Source organism: Helicoverpa armigera, chromosome 14 (assembly GCF_030705265.1).
Source record: "Helicoverpa armigera isolate CAAS_96S chromosome 14, ASM3070526v1, whole genome shotgun sequence".
Lineage (NCBI taxonomy): Eukaryota > Metazoa > Arthropoda > Insecta > Lepidoptera > Noctuidae > Helicoverpa > Helicoverpa armigera.
Window position 1 is genome coordinate 11,632,065 of NC_087133.1, and position 10,575 is coordinate 11,642,639.

Sequence of the window (10,575 nt, forward strand, 5' to 3'; positions counted from 1 at the left end):
GGCCGGCCGAGCCGGCCAGCAAGCCGAAGCTGCGGTGGTGAGCGTGAAAACCATCTGCGACGATAAGCTCGCATGGGACCGCCGGAGCCCCGCAGCGCCGGAGCCGTGACAGAAGCCATGCTTGCTGCATGTTGCATGCTCACTTCTATGCTCTGTCAATTGATATGGGATGTGTTATATTTAGTTTATTTTAAGATAAATGTCAATAACAATAAAAAAATTAAATTAAATATGTTTGTATTACTTTGCCCAAAAGGTCACGGGCAATATGTATAGTGCCCGGTCAATTTGATTGTTTGAATAATTATTATCAAATTGCACTCTCATATTGGGCATTATTCATAATGACCGGGCATTATGTATACTGCCCAATTTATCACTTGGTCCATAACATTTATAATCTGGGACTGATACATTTTTTAATGTTAGCTGCTCTCATTAGGTAACTGTCTTGAATTTTATTGCTAGGAATTCTTCCCTTCTGAAGGTAAAATATTAATGATAACTGTGCTATAAATAACAACAATAAAATGTTAAGGTGGAATTGAAAGTAGGAAGAATGAAAAATAAAGTTTCGCGCAAGTTTCCGTCGGCTTTCGTAGCGATAGTAAACAGAACCATATAGGTAGTTTAATCTCTACGGATAGTCATATTTATCACACCGTCCATTTGACGTAATTTGTTTCCAAATAGTTTAGATGGATTTAGTTATTATGTTAACAGCTTTGAATCCCGTTCATTTATTTATAATCATCCGTTTGATCTTTCCTATGACGAGTCTGTTCATCTTTACCCCTAAGATATTTTACTAATTACAAAAACACGACCAACTTCACGACCTTCAGCAAAATTATGACGCAGAGCAAAATCAGCCGTTACCGCAGACTCCGAATGTTTACATCCTGAGGTATCTTTGTTAGCATCTGACGAAGACGATCCATCTACTCAAGTGGCATCTCCACGTGTAAAGCAGTTTACTATATTTATGTATACTTGTGGTGCAAACAGACAAACGGAAGTACGTCACCCGATAGCGAGCTAGTTGCTGATAACACGGCTATTCTAACTTAACTAGATGGGTTCGACGACTTGAGATCATGGTGATATCTTGCTTCTAGGTTTAGCTAACTAGGTACCTATGTATCTTCTTCTGATTTTTTGCAGAACCTGCAATTTGCAGCCCACATGAAAAGAGACACACTTCCAAATAAGACGCAACTTTGTGTGTCGTTCGAAACATAAGTCCTAAGTCTTTGCCTAATAAATAGCCTTTTCCCAAACTACCTACTCAGATAGGCTAGTCGTTCGATGTAAAATACACTTAAAGGTTTTATTAAAAATTGCAATCTAATCATTACATTATCTCTGAATTTACCTCCTAGGATTCCGTTGAATAACATTAGTTTTACCTATTATTAGTAAAGATAATAATCTGGTTCTCACGTGACTTAAATTAGACGAATTTTATCAAAAACCAGAAACATATCTATAATGCTTTTACAATCGGTTTTCCTATAATTAAAATTAATGTTTAAAATACTGTTTTTAGTTAAATTTTCCTGTCCTTCAAGCTAGGCGCCATTTTTAGAACTATCTCTATCAGTTTCTTCGATAACTGCTACCTACCTACTAGGAGATAATTATTTTGATTTTTATTACTTACCTACCCGACGCTTCTTCGATAGTTTATCGTAATCTTTCAAGTATTTTCGATCCAGATTATTATTTTTTTGAAGAGGTTTCCTGTGTCTCGTTAAAATTTCACTAGATCCAGTTTATTTTATTTGTCAGTAAATACCTACTTCATGTGTATCTAATCTACTTCAGTAAAATAAAATTTTGTTCACAAAGTTTTCTGTTGACATTGCTCATTATTTTTTTCTTCTCGTTGAATCTGGAGTAAATCTATATGCGGGCATATACCTAGATTTATTATTATTGTCATACAAAATCTGGTTACAGACGATAGACATGACGAATTTAGCTTTAAATTCATTATTGATGACGAATTTTGAGACATGATTATAAAGGATGACGATAATAATTTTGACGACAATACACATACAAAAAGTATGTACCTACACATATCTTAGTAAAATCGATGTAAACGATATTACAGTCGTCATAGATACTAGAATTAGAATAGGCAACAAAACATTTAAATAACGATACATCATTTCAGAATCACGACTGAGATTTAGCTTTATCTAAAACTTTAGTATCAACATTGTAAATTAGGACGACAAGTCAAGTGCTGCTCACAGTAAAAATATCAATTTAATAACAAAAATAAATATTGCTTACGTCACTAGCCGATACACTGATAAATGATAACATTTTGGAATTTCATAAATCGAACGTTTTATATTATCAGTACAAAAACAGAGCTTATCATATCAGTGTCGTTTGGTATATTAAAATTGTCGCTTTTAAATATTTTCACTTATTTTATTTCTTTGTTGAGCTACTCGGATACGATTCCTTAGATGCACTACTAGCTGTTGCCCGTAGCCCGGGAGAAATACTTTGAGCTGGATAAAGAGCAGCCGATGTCCTTTCTGCGGCTCTAAACTAAAACTGTACAAAACATCATCATTGAAATCGGTTCAATCGTTTTAGCATGAAAGTCTGATAGATTGATAAAGATTTTTCAAATAGTTTAGAGTTGCAATGGTTCTGGTGGTGATAGAATTCTGAAAGAGAGCATTTATCAGACTTCTGCATCAAATATTGAGAAATCTTTACAACACGACTGGGCTAAATAAAACGTACATATTAGGGTGATCCTCAAATTCTGGAGTGGTAACTTCCTTAGTTGCAATAATAGCAATTTGATAAATTGTGCAGATACACTCAAAGAAACATGATTTCATGATAAGGATAAATATATCGATTCTGATCTTGACGTCGTTAAATCAAAACGATCTTATCGACTTCGCTATTGAAAATCGTTTTCAGTTGCACCAGTAAACTAATTATTTTCTCATTGCAAACATTATCAAAAGTACATAATTTGTCTATCCTTACTCAAATCTTAAATCCAAAAGTACTGCTTCTCTCAATTTCACTCCAAACTACTGAATGTTCGATACGCATGTAGTCTGAAGCCTGTAATTCCGTCTTTAAGTGTGTTTATTGTCCTTTCTCATGTGACATTGATTCTCTTGTGTACTTCTAAGCTTGATCTTTCTAGAACACCTGAATTCTTAACCCCTTAACATTTAATTTAATGTACCTGTCTTGGTCTATCAGTAATATCTCAACAGGTCCCAAATTGATGATCTTCAGCACCTAATATAATTGACAGTTCTATATCAAAGCCTTGCAATTACAATACCGTGTCGAAATAATTACTGTCCCCTGTTCACATTTCTATCACTTATACGCTTTTGCAAATATTCATTTACCATTCCTTCACGCTAAATTGGATCTTGATACTTCGACATAAGGTTGATGATATCATTTTCGGGGATCGAAGATAATTTGGTATAGATACGGTGCTGTGTTCATATAATATATCATGTTTATCTATGAACAAACTCGGTAGCTGGCAATTATTTTAGATTTCGTTGAGTCCGTGGATTTTGGGCGAAGTGACAACAAAGCAACTTTATATTAAGAGTAGTACAACTAAAGCATTTGAACAAGCAATGAAATAGTTCCGAGAAATGAGTGAACTATGTATGTGATACCTAGAGAATTTGTTATAGATAGCAAAAAGCTATTTAATGCGACGGTATTGAAATTGCCATTTTAGGATAAGAAATTACAAGGCCTTAATACTACAATGTAATATTACTACTTACAAAAGAAAAATTGCAAAAGACTCATTTTGTTCAAACATTAATTATGTCACAGCAGACAAAAATGATCCTTTTACAACTACAGTTCACGATAAACAAACATAAATAGAACACGACTACCTACAATAATCCTTGGGCGTCACATGCGAAAACCAATATACAGCCATCTATCTGTCCAGGGCTTAAGGGATTAGGAGAATTAGCTACCGGACAACCCGTTGATACAGATAACATATCTGACGGATTTGGTAACGATATGCCTTCTGTTTTGTAATATTTGTAAATAAGTGATGTTTTTGAAATCGTATCTTATGAGATTGGGTTTGATTATGTTGATTGTTCTTTTGTCTTCAACGTTTTTAATGTTCCACTGCAGGATATAGACCTTTTCTTATTATGGGAAAGGATCGAATGGGCGTTAACACTACACATGCTGAAGCCCGATTAGAGATTTCAGACTTTAAAGTCCAGGTTTTCTCGAGATGTTTTCACCACATCAGTCATTGGTGTCCAAGATATACTTGGAAAGTATGCACTTATATTTACATTGGTTGCCAAAAGACCGCAAAAATAGACAGTTATCTGTTAGGCTCCTGATAACTTTACATCAGCTTATATTAACATGACAAAACATAAAAAAACGTGTTGTAATGTCATTAAGCATGATAAATCAGGTATTTAGCTCATGTTTGAGATTCCAGTTTCATGAAATCAACACAAATTATTACGAAATTAAACTGATGATATCACACCTGGTATTATTATCAGATCATGAAAAAAAATATTAAGCAATTTTCACGTGAGAAACTGGGAAATCAACTATAAGTTTAGTATATTAAATTAATAATATCCAAAGTTTTCAGAAAGATTAAAAATAATCGGCCGTACGATAGCTAATGCTTAAGCGATGTAAAATGACGTCCAAGATAACAACAGATATGCCACAAACTTATCGGAACATGGTTACATTTACACGCTATTATGTTTACTCTTTGTTGTAGATATAAATTCTAGAAAGTCTACATTAGACCGTGGTTGAAATCTATCTTCAAAAATCAATCAACATATTCAAGTGAAGGCAACTCCAGTGTATAATCTACAGAACTCCTCTTAAGTAAAGGACACAAAAAAATGAAACATAACCAAAGCAGACTCAATAAAAATGGCAGTGTCGACGAAAAACAATATTTCAACAAAAAGTCTACACTGTCCACCATTGCCCATCAGATCCTACATAAAAATAAAGACCTTGCTACTCCAAAACAGAGTTGAAATTTCTTTACACAAATTGAGCTTCCCTGTCAATTATGTATGATGAAAAAAGCTACCTTGTCTTTCTAATTACGTGGCGATGGGCTGTCGACAAGCTCCGGAGATAAACAAAAGATGATACTTTCCGGTCCAGAGGTAAAAAATGGAGGAACAAGACAGTACATCAGATTATCGTTACTTTGAAAAGTGTCAACGATTCCATCGCTGAGACTGTTATGAATATTCACGTTTATTTTAAGGTTTGCCAAGATGACATTTGTGTTAATAAAGAATAGCGTATTGCAAGTTTCTGTACAATTAAAGTAAGTTAATACAGCAGAGAAAAAGTTGTGGATAGATTTTCGAATGGCTCTTAGAATCAACAGTGCGACAGTACCTAATGCCGTAGGTAGATATTTCAGCTAACTGCGGAACTTCCTCGGAAAAATAATTTAATAATCGAGTCAGACGTTGTTGAAAACCTTTTTCACCATTAAATTTTTTGTTTGTGAAAACCATTTTAGAAAAACTGGAGACTTTTGGATTCTTTTGCTTTATCAGATTCATCTATAAATTACTCTTAATGAATTCAAAATCGAAAGCAAATCGGCCTTTAATGAAACAAAAGCTATGCCTCTGGAATATTACTTACTAGAACACTGCCAGGAAAAATCACCTGTTCACCATCAGGTTTACTTCTATTGGCTCTTCCCTTTCTTAAAAATCTATATTTTTAACATCATTTTTTATAGGGGATTATTAGCTGGTAACTCAATACTTGTGTGGTTAACAAGTTTTTGTGTTACAACTTACAAGTAATGTGGTGAACCGCGACACGCGTCCGTGTCCAAAACTTTTTGTTCATCTATATTTCAAGGTTCATCAAATTCACCTGGATGTTCAGTTTTTTTGCTATCCGTATTATTTTTTGCTTCTTTTACCCCGTGAATGATTATATCTTTTATGGAACCTACTATTTTCTTTAAGCCACATGTAACTCCTCAGGGGTTTGCTCAGCGAACACACGGAATAGGTAGAATAACTCTATTCCCATAGGAGAAGCAAATTCCTCTATGAATTAGTCAAACTCCTGTACAAATGGACAGGTGAGATACCACTTTGTTAATGCTGTTGCAATATTCACAGCTGTTGTATTTTGAATCTTAGTGCAAATGTCATAAGAGTGCAAGTTTATTTTTGCAGGTGTAACAAAAATGTTGGTGGGATATCTGGGATTTGTACGGAACACGCGCGTCTCAGTAGGTGGGCATACAACCTTTAAAATGTTTGTTGAAATAACTGTAAAGGGTTTTGTGTTACTAAAAGCAAAACTATTAACATTTTGCAAACATTCTCTGATTGTTTTTAAGTACGTTGTTATCGTTTCTGATAATTTTCGAAGATAAAGAAAGATTATCGCGTACGTGAGGTCGAATGTTGAATTTGGTAGGTATAGTGTAATCATTAAGTTTTGGAAAAACCCACCGATGTTCATTTCCTACATGGACTCCAGATTTAGATAATCTTTAGCTTTTGCTGCGGAGTTATGTTTCTAATCTGCTTTTAAGATTGCTCAATTTTGTTAATAGACAGAGACTGGTTGTTACAGGTTAAGCTATCTTTACTTGTACCATGACGCTGAAGAGTTCGTTCGTTTGTTTATTTACTTCAACCATTGCTTGAACATAACGCATAACCTCAGGAACTACAGATCCGAACGTGAAAAAATGTTTCAGTGTTACCCTTTTATCGTGGAAGACCAACACTTCAAGAGACATCTCTTTCAAAACAACACCATTTTTCTAAGACCCAGCATTTTTTCCAGCACCAATGCCCCAATTTCCCAGTTCCACAAACACCATTGCGTATGTAGGGCGCACACATATGAACGCAAGCGTGAGCGTGTGTGCGTGCCGCTGACTGCAATTTCCTTGCACGTCGGGTAGAGCGCGTTATCTGGCCATCACAACACCTTGCTATCTAGACTCCTTTGAGCTTTAGACGTTCTTGGTTTGTGTTTGAACTGTAGAGGGTTTTTGTTTCAAGAATTCTTTAGTACCTAACTAAAGAATTCGTGGCCTTACCATATAAAACTACATGGTGCTCTTCAAAGTTCAAAGAAAATGATAAATAGGTAAATAAAACATTTCCTATATTATAACCCATTTCAAACCGAAACGAAACGAACGAAAGCCTGTAGGTAAGCAAATAGCAAATGTTGCAGGACGCATGAAAACTTATAAGAATGGTTTATGGTTTGTACCTAAGGAAACCACCCCTCATGCCATAAGATTGGTAATAAAAGAAGACAATTAACTTTAGGTCTTTTTAAGTCCCAGCTAACCTACATTTAGGCGTCAATTTCTCTTTAAACCGAATGGAACCTACAGGTTAATATCAATATTGTATCATGTATTTCATACTTTATGGCTTGAGTCTACCTGCCGTGGCGTGACACCGACCCGGCTCCGAAAAAAACGAGATGCCGTTCCGAATCATTGAACGATTGACGGCAAAACATTGGTGCTCAAAGTTGAGTTAGATAAGACAATGGAAGTGCAAAAATAATTATAAATTAGAATCATGAAATGTAGAAATTCGGATAATGTAACATTGAACTTAAAATAATGAGGTATACTTTTGTAATCATCCAAGTTCACTCCATTCGGAGTATCAGTGAAATGAGCATTAATATATGAACGACTTTTAGCTAAGAAAAGAAGAACCAAGAAACAAAGAACAAAGAAGAGAAAAGAAGAAAAGAAGGCCCTTCTATGTATATTTCACAAATGCCATATGCATATAAGTAGTCTTGTTTCAAATTCATGACTCCATCAACACCACTACTTAAAGAAAAGCACCAGTCAAATACAAACCCAATTAAATAACCACTCACTTTATTACATACGCCTTGCATGATATCCTTAGCAAAAGCTTTGAGCAACACAACACATCCGCCGAGGCGCGAGTCCGTGTTGTTGTGACAGCTCGCTGGGACGCCTCCACAAACTAACAACAGTATTATTTTATACATAACTACATATAAAGGGTACCTTTGTCCGTCCAGCCCTGGGTACAGGACCCAGGACTTCGGAGAATAGAATGCACTTTAGGGAATTAAGATGTGAAGAGATGAAGTTTGAATTTGAAAGGGTGATGGCACGCGTATGTAAGCACTGTCTTTGTTTTGGTATCATTTTGTGTGTCTGAGATGCAAATGAGGCTAGTCAAAACAAGACCAGAAAATATAGTGTTCAATGTGTTGCGATGGGGTGTATGGGAAATTAAAACGTCTGCCAGAAATGCATAGTCCTCTTCAATGTTAATATTGAGGATTGTGCTGTAGGCTGTAGACATTTTTTTGATGTAGGGTGAGATTGTGTGAGGTTTTTTTGAATGAGTTTAGAAGTAGAAGGTTAGTGTCTTTCCGTATTTGTAGCTCCAAGTAGGTTTGAAGTAATTGTGAGCATTATCTTTCAGAAGCTTAGATACTTGGGTAGATGATGAAACTATACTTATGCAGTATTTTCCAAAATTCCCATTATTTTGTAAAACTGACCATTTCTTGCGTAACCATGACATGCTTATTCGGAAATCATTGCAGCTATCGCAACGTATAACTGTGTCGATGTAAGCCGTTTATCAGCGATACCAACTGCCAACACTATCATAATGTATTAGCAATTAATCAATTTTACTTTTGTACTGTTTTAGAATTCCTTGAAAATCTTGCAAAATTCTGTTTAGCAGCACGAAAACGCAGCATAGGATAGTCACCAATGAGGTATTCAGACGATTTAACGGGTAGGCGTGAGATGTAGGCTGCTTCTCATATCAGTGGTGGACATTCTATTACTGCGATGATGATGATGACACATCAATTCTTTAATTGGGATATGTAATTAGCACAGATGCTGTTTTGGTGGAAGAAGTATAAGGATAGGTAGATTATGTTAGAATGCTTTTATGTTATTTGACTTTGCAATATTAGTTACTATATCATGCCCACCAAATGCTTCTCCTGTAATTCTTCATGCACCAGGATTTCAATAACTCTCCAGAGGGATGAGGTAGAACTGACTATGTGCATTGAGGGCAAATATCTTGGTTGGACTGGATTGCTAATCAAGATTTGTTTTATAATTCCCAAACTGTACGGTCAAAATATACTGAACCATTTGCCAACCCTTCTATTGTCAGTAATCGCTATCATTACTGCGTATCGTGGTAGCATTGATGATATTTCTTATTAGATCTTAACAATAGATACTGATGTTTTTGACTAAGGCTATCTTACCGCCGGCGTCTACGTAATTGCTTGCTCTTATCAATTTTAATAATATTTGTTATCATGCACGTATTAACTGCAGTGTAGAGACAGGATGCCTTTGTTTTCATTATTATTATCCAACGGATTCATTATTATTTTACTTAGGTATCTTTTCAGAGTATCAGTAACCTATCTGAAATGAGATTTGTTTGTTGTACGATAGAGCATGATAATCATCTACTTAGCTGTCGGTATCTTAAGATTTTTTGAAAGTATTTTATAAGATAAATGGTATAAAGGATTGGTTTAATGAATTGCCAGTTTTGGCAATTGCGGTAAATTAATATAATTAAAAATAAGGTGCGTAACTTATGATTACTTATTTTAAACATGACATAAGTTTCTACAACCATTACAGCCCTGATTTGCACTTTGAATTATGATGTCTTCCTTGACGGTATTTATTTTGGCGAATACCTATCTTATGTAAATGGCTCCAGTTGTTTTTGAGTGACAGAGACTAAGAATTTTAAATGTTTGGCACTCAGAATAACTTACTGTTCCCTGTCTGTGTGTTTTTAGCTTTAAGTTCTCCATTTTACATACCTAAATAAAATAAAGAGGTCCGATATTTCCGTAACATTTATAAAAATTCCAACCAACAAATTCACTCAATCCAGAAACTCAACTTCAATAAAAAATGCACAAAAAAAAAACCAACCATTTGACCAAAGTTGTCAAGTGTGACCCGTTTCAAAAGATGTGTATCTTTGACAGACGCGCCACGGCTCACAAAACGAGTATCGATGGCAAATAATCCTCGGAGCTTAAGCTAACAATATTAGCCATAACAATAGATTAATCTCTGAATCGGTAGCTGTAATGCGTTTAAATGGTTCGTAAGTTTTTTTTTGGGATTTAAAATTGAGTAGCCTTTAATATTTCTGTTGGTGAATTTTGTTTTGAGAGATGGTGGTTACTTCTATCTCGGTGAAATATAAGTTCTAAGTACTATCTTGTCTGACTTGTGTAGTTAAAGAAATAGTTTTTAGGGTTCCTCTTCAGGACTGAATCTCAGTTACATAGAATTTGTTATGAGAAAGTTTCGATGTTATATGCCTTTGTCTGGATTATAATAATATTATCAAATTAATAATATCGAAACTTTTGTCCGGGTTTTATCTTATAGAAAGTATCCATTGGTATTGTTCAGATAAGACAAGCAAGCCTTAACGGAGCAGTGTTGCAGAG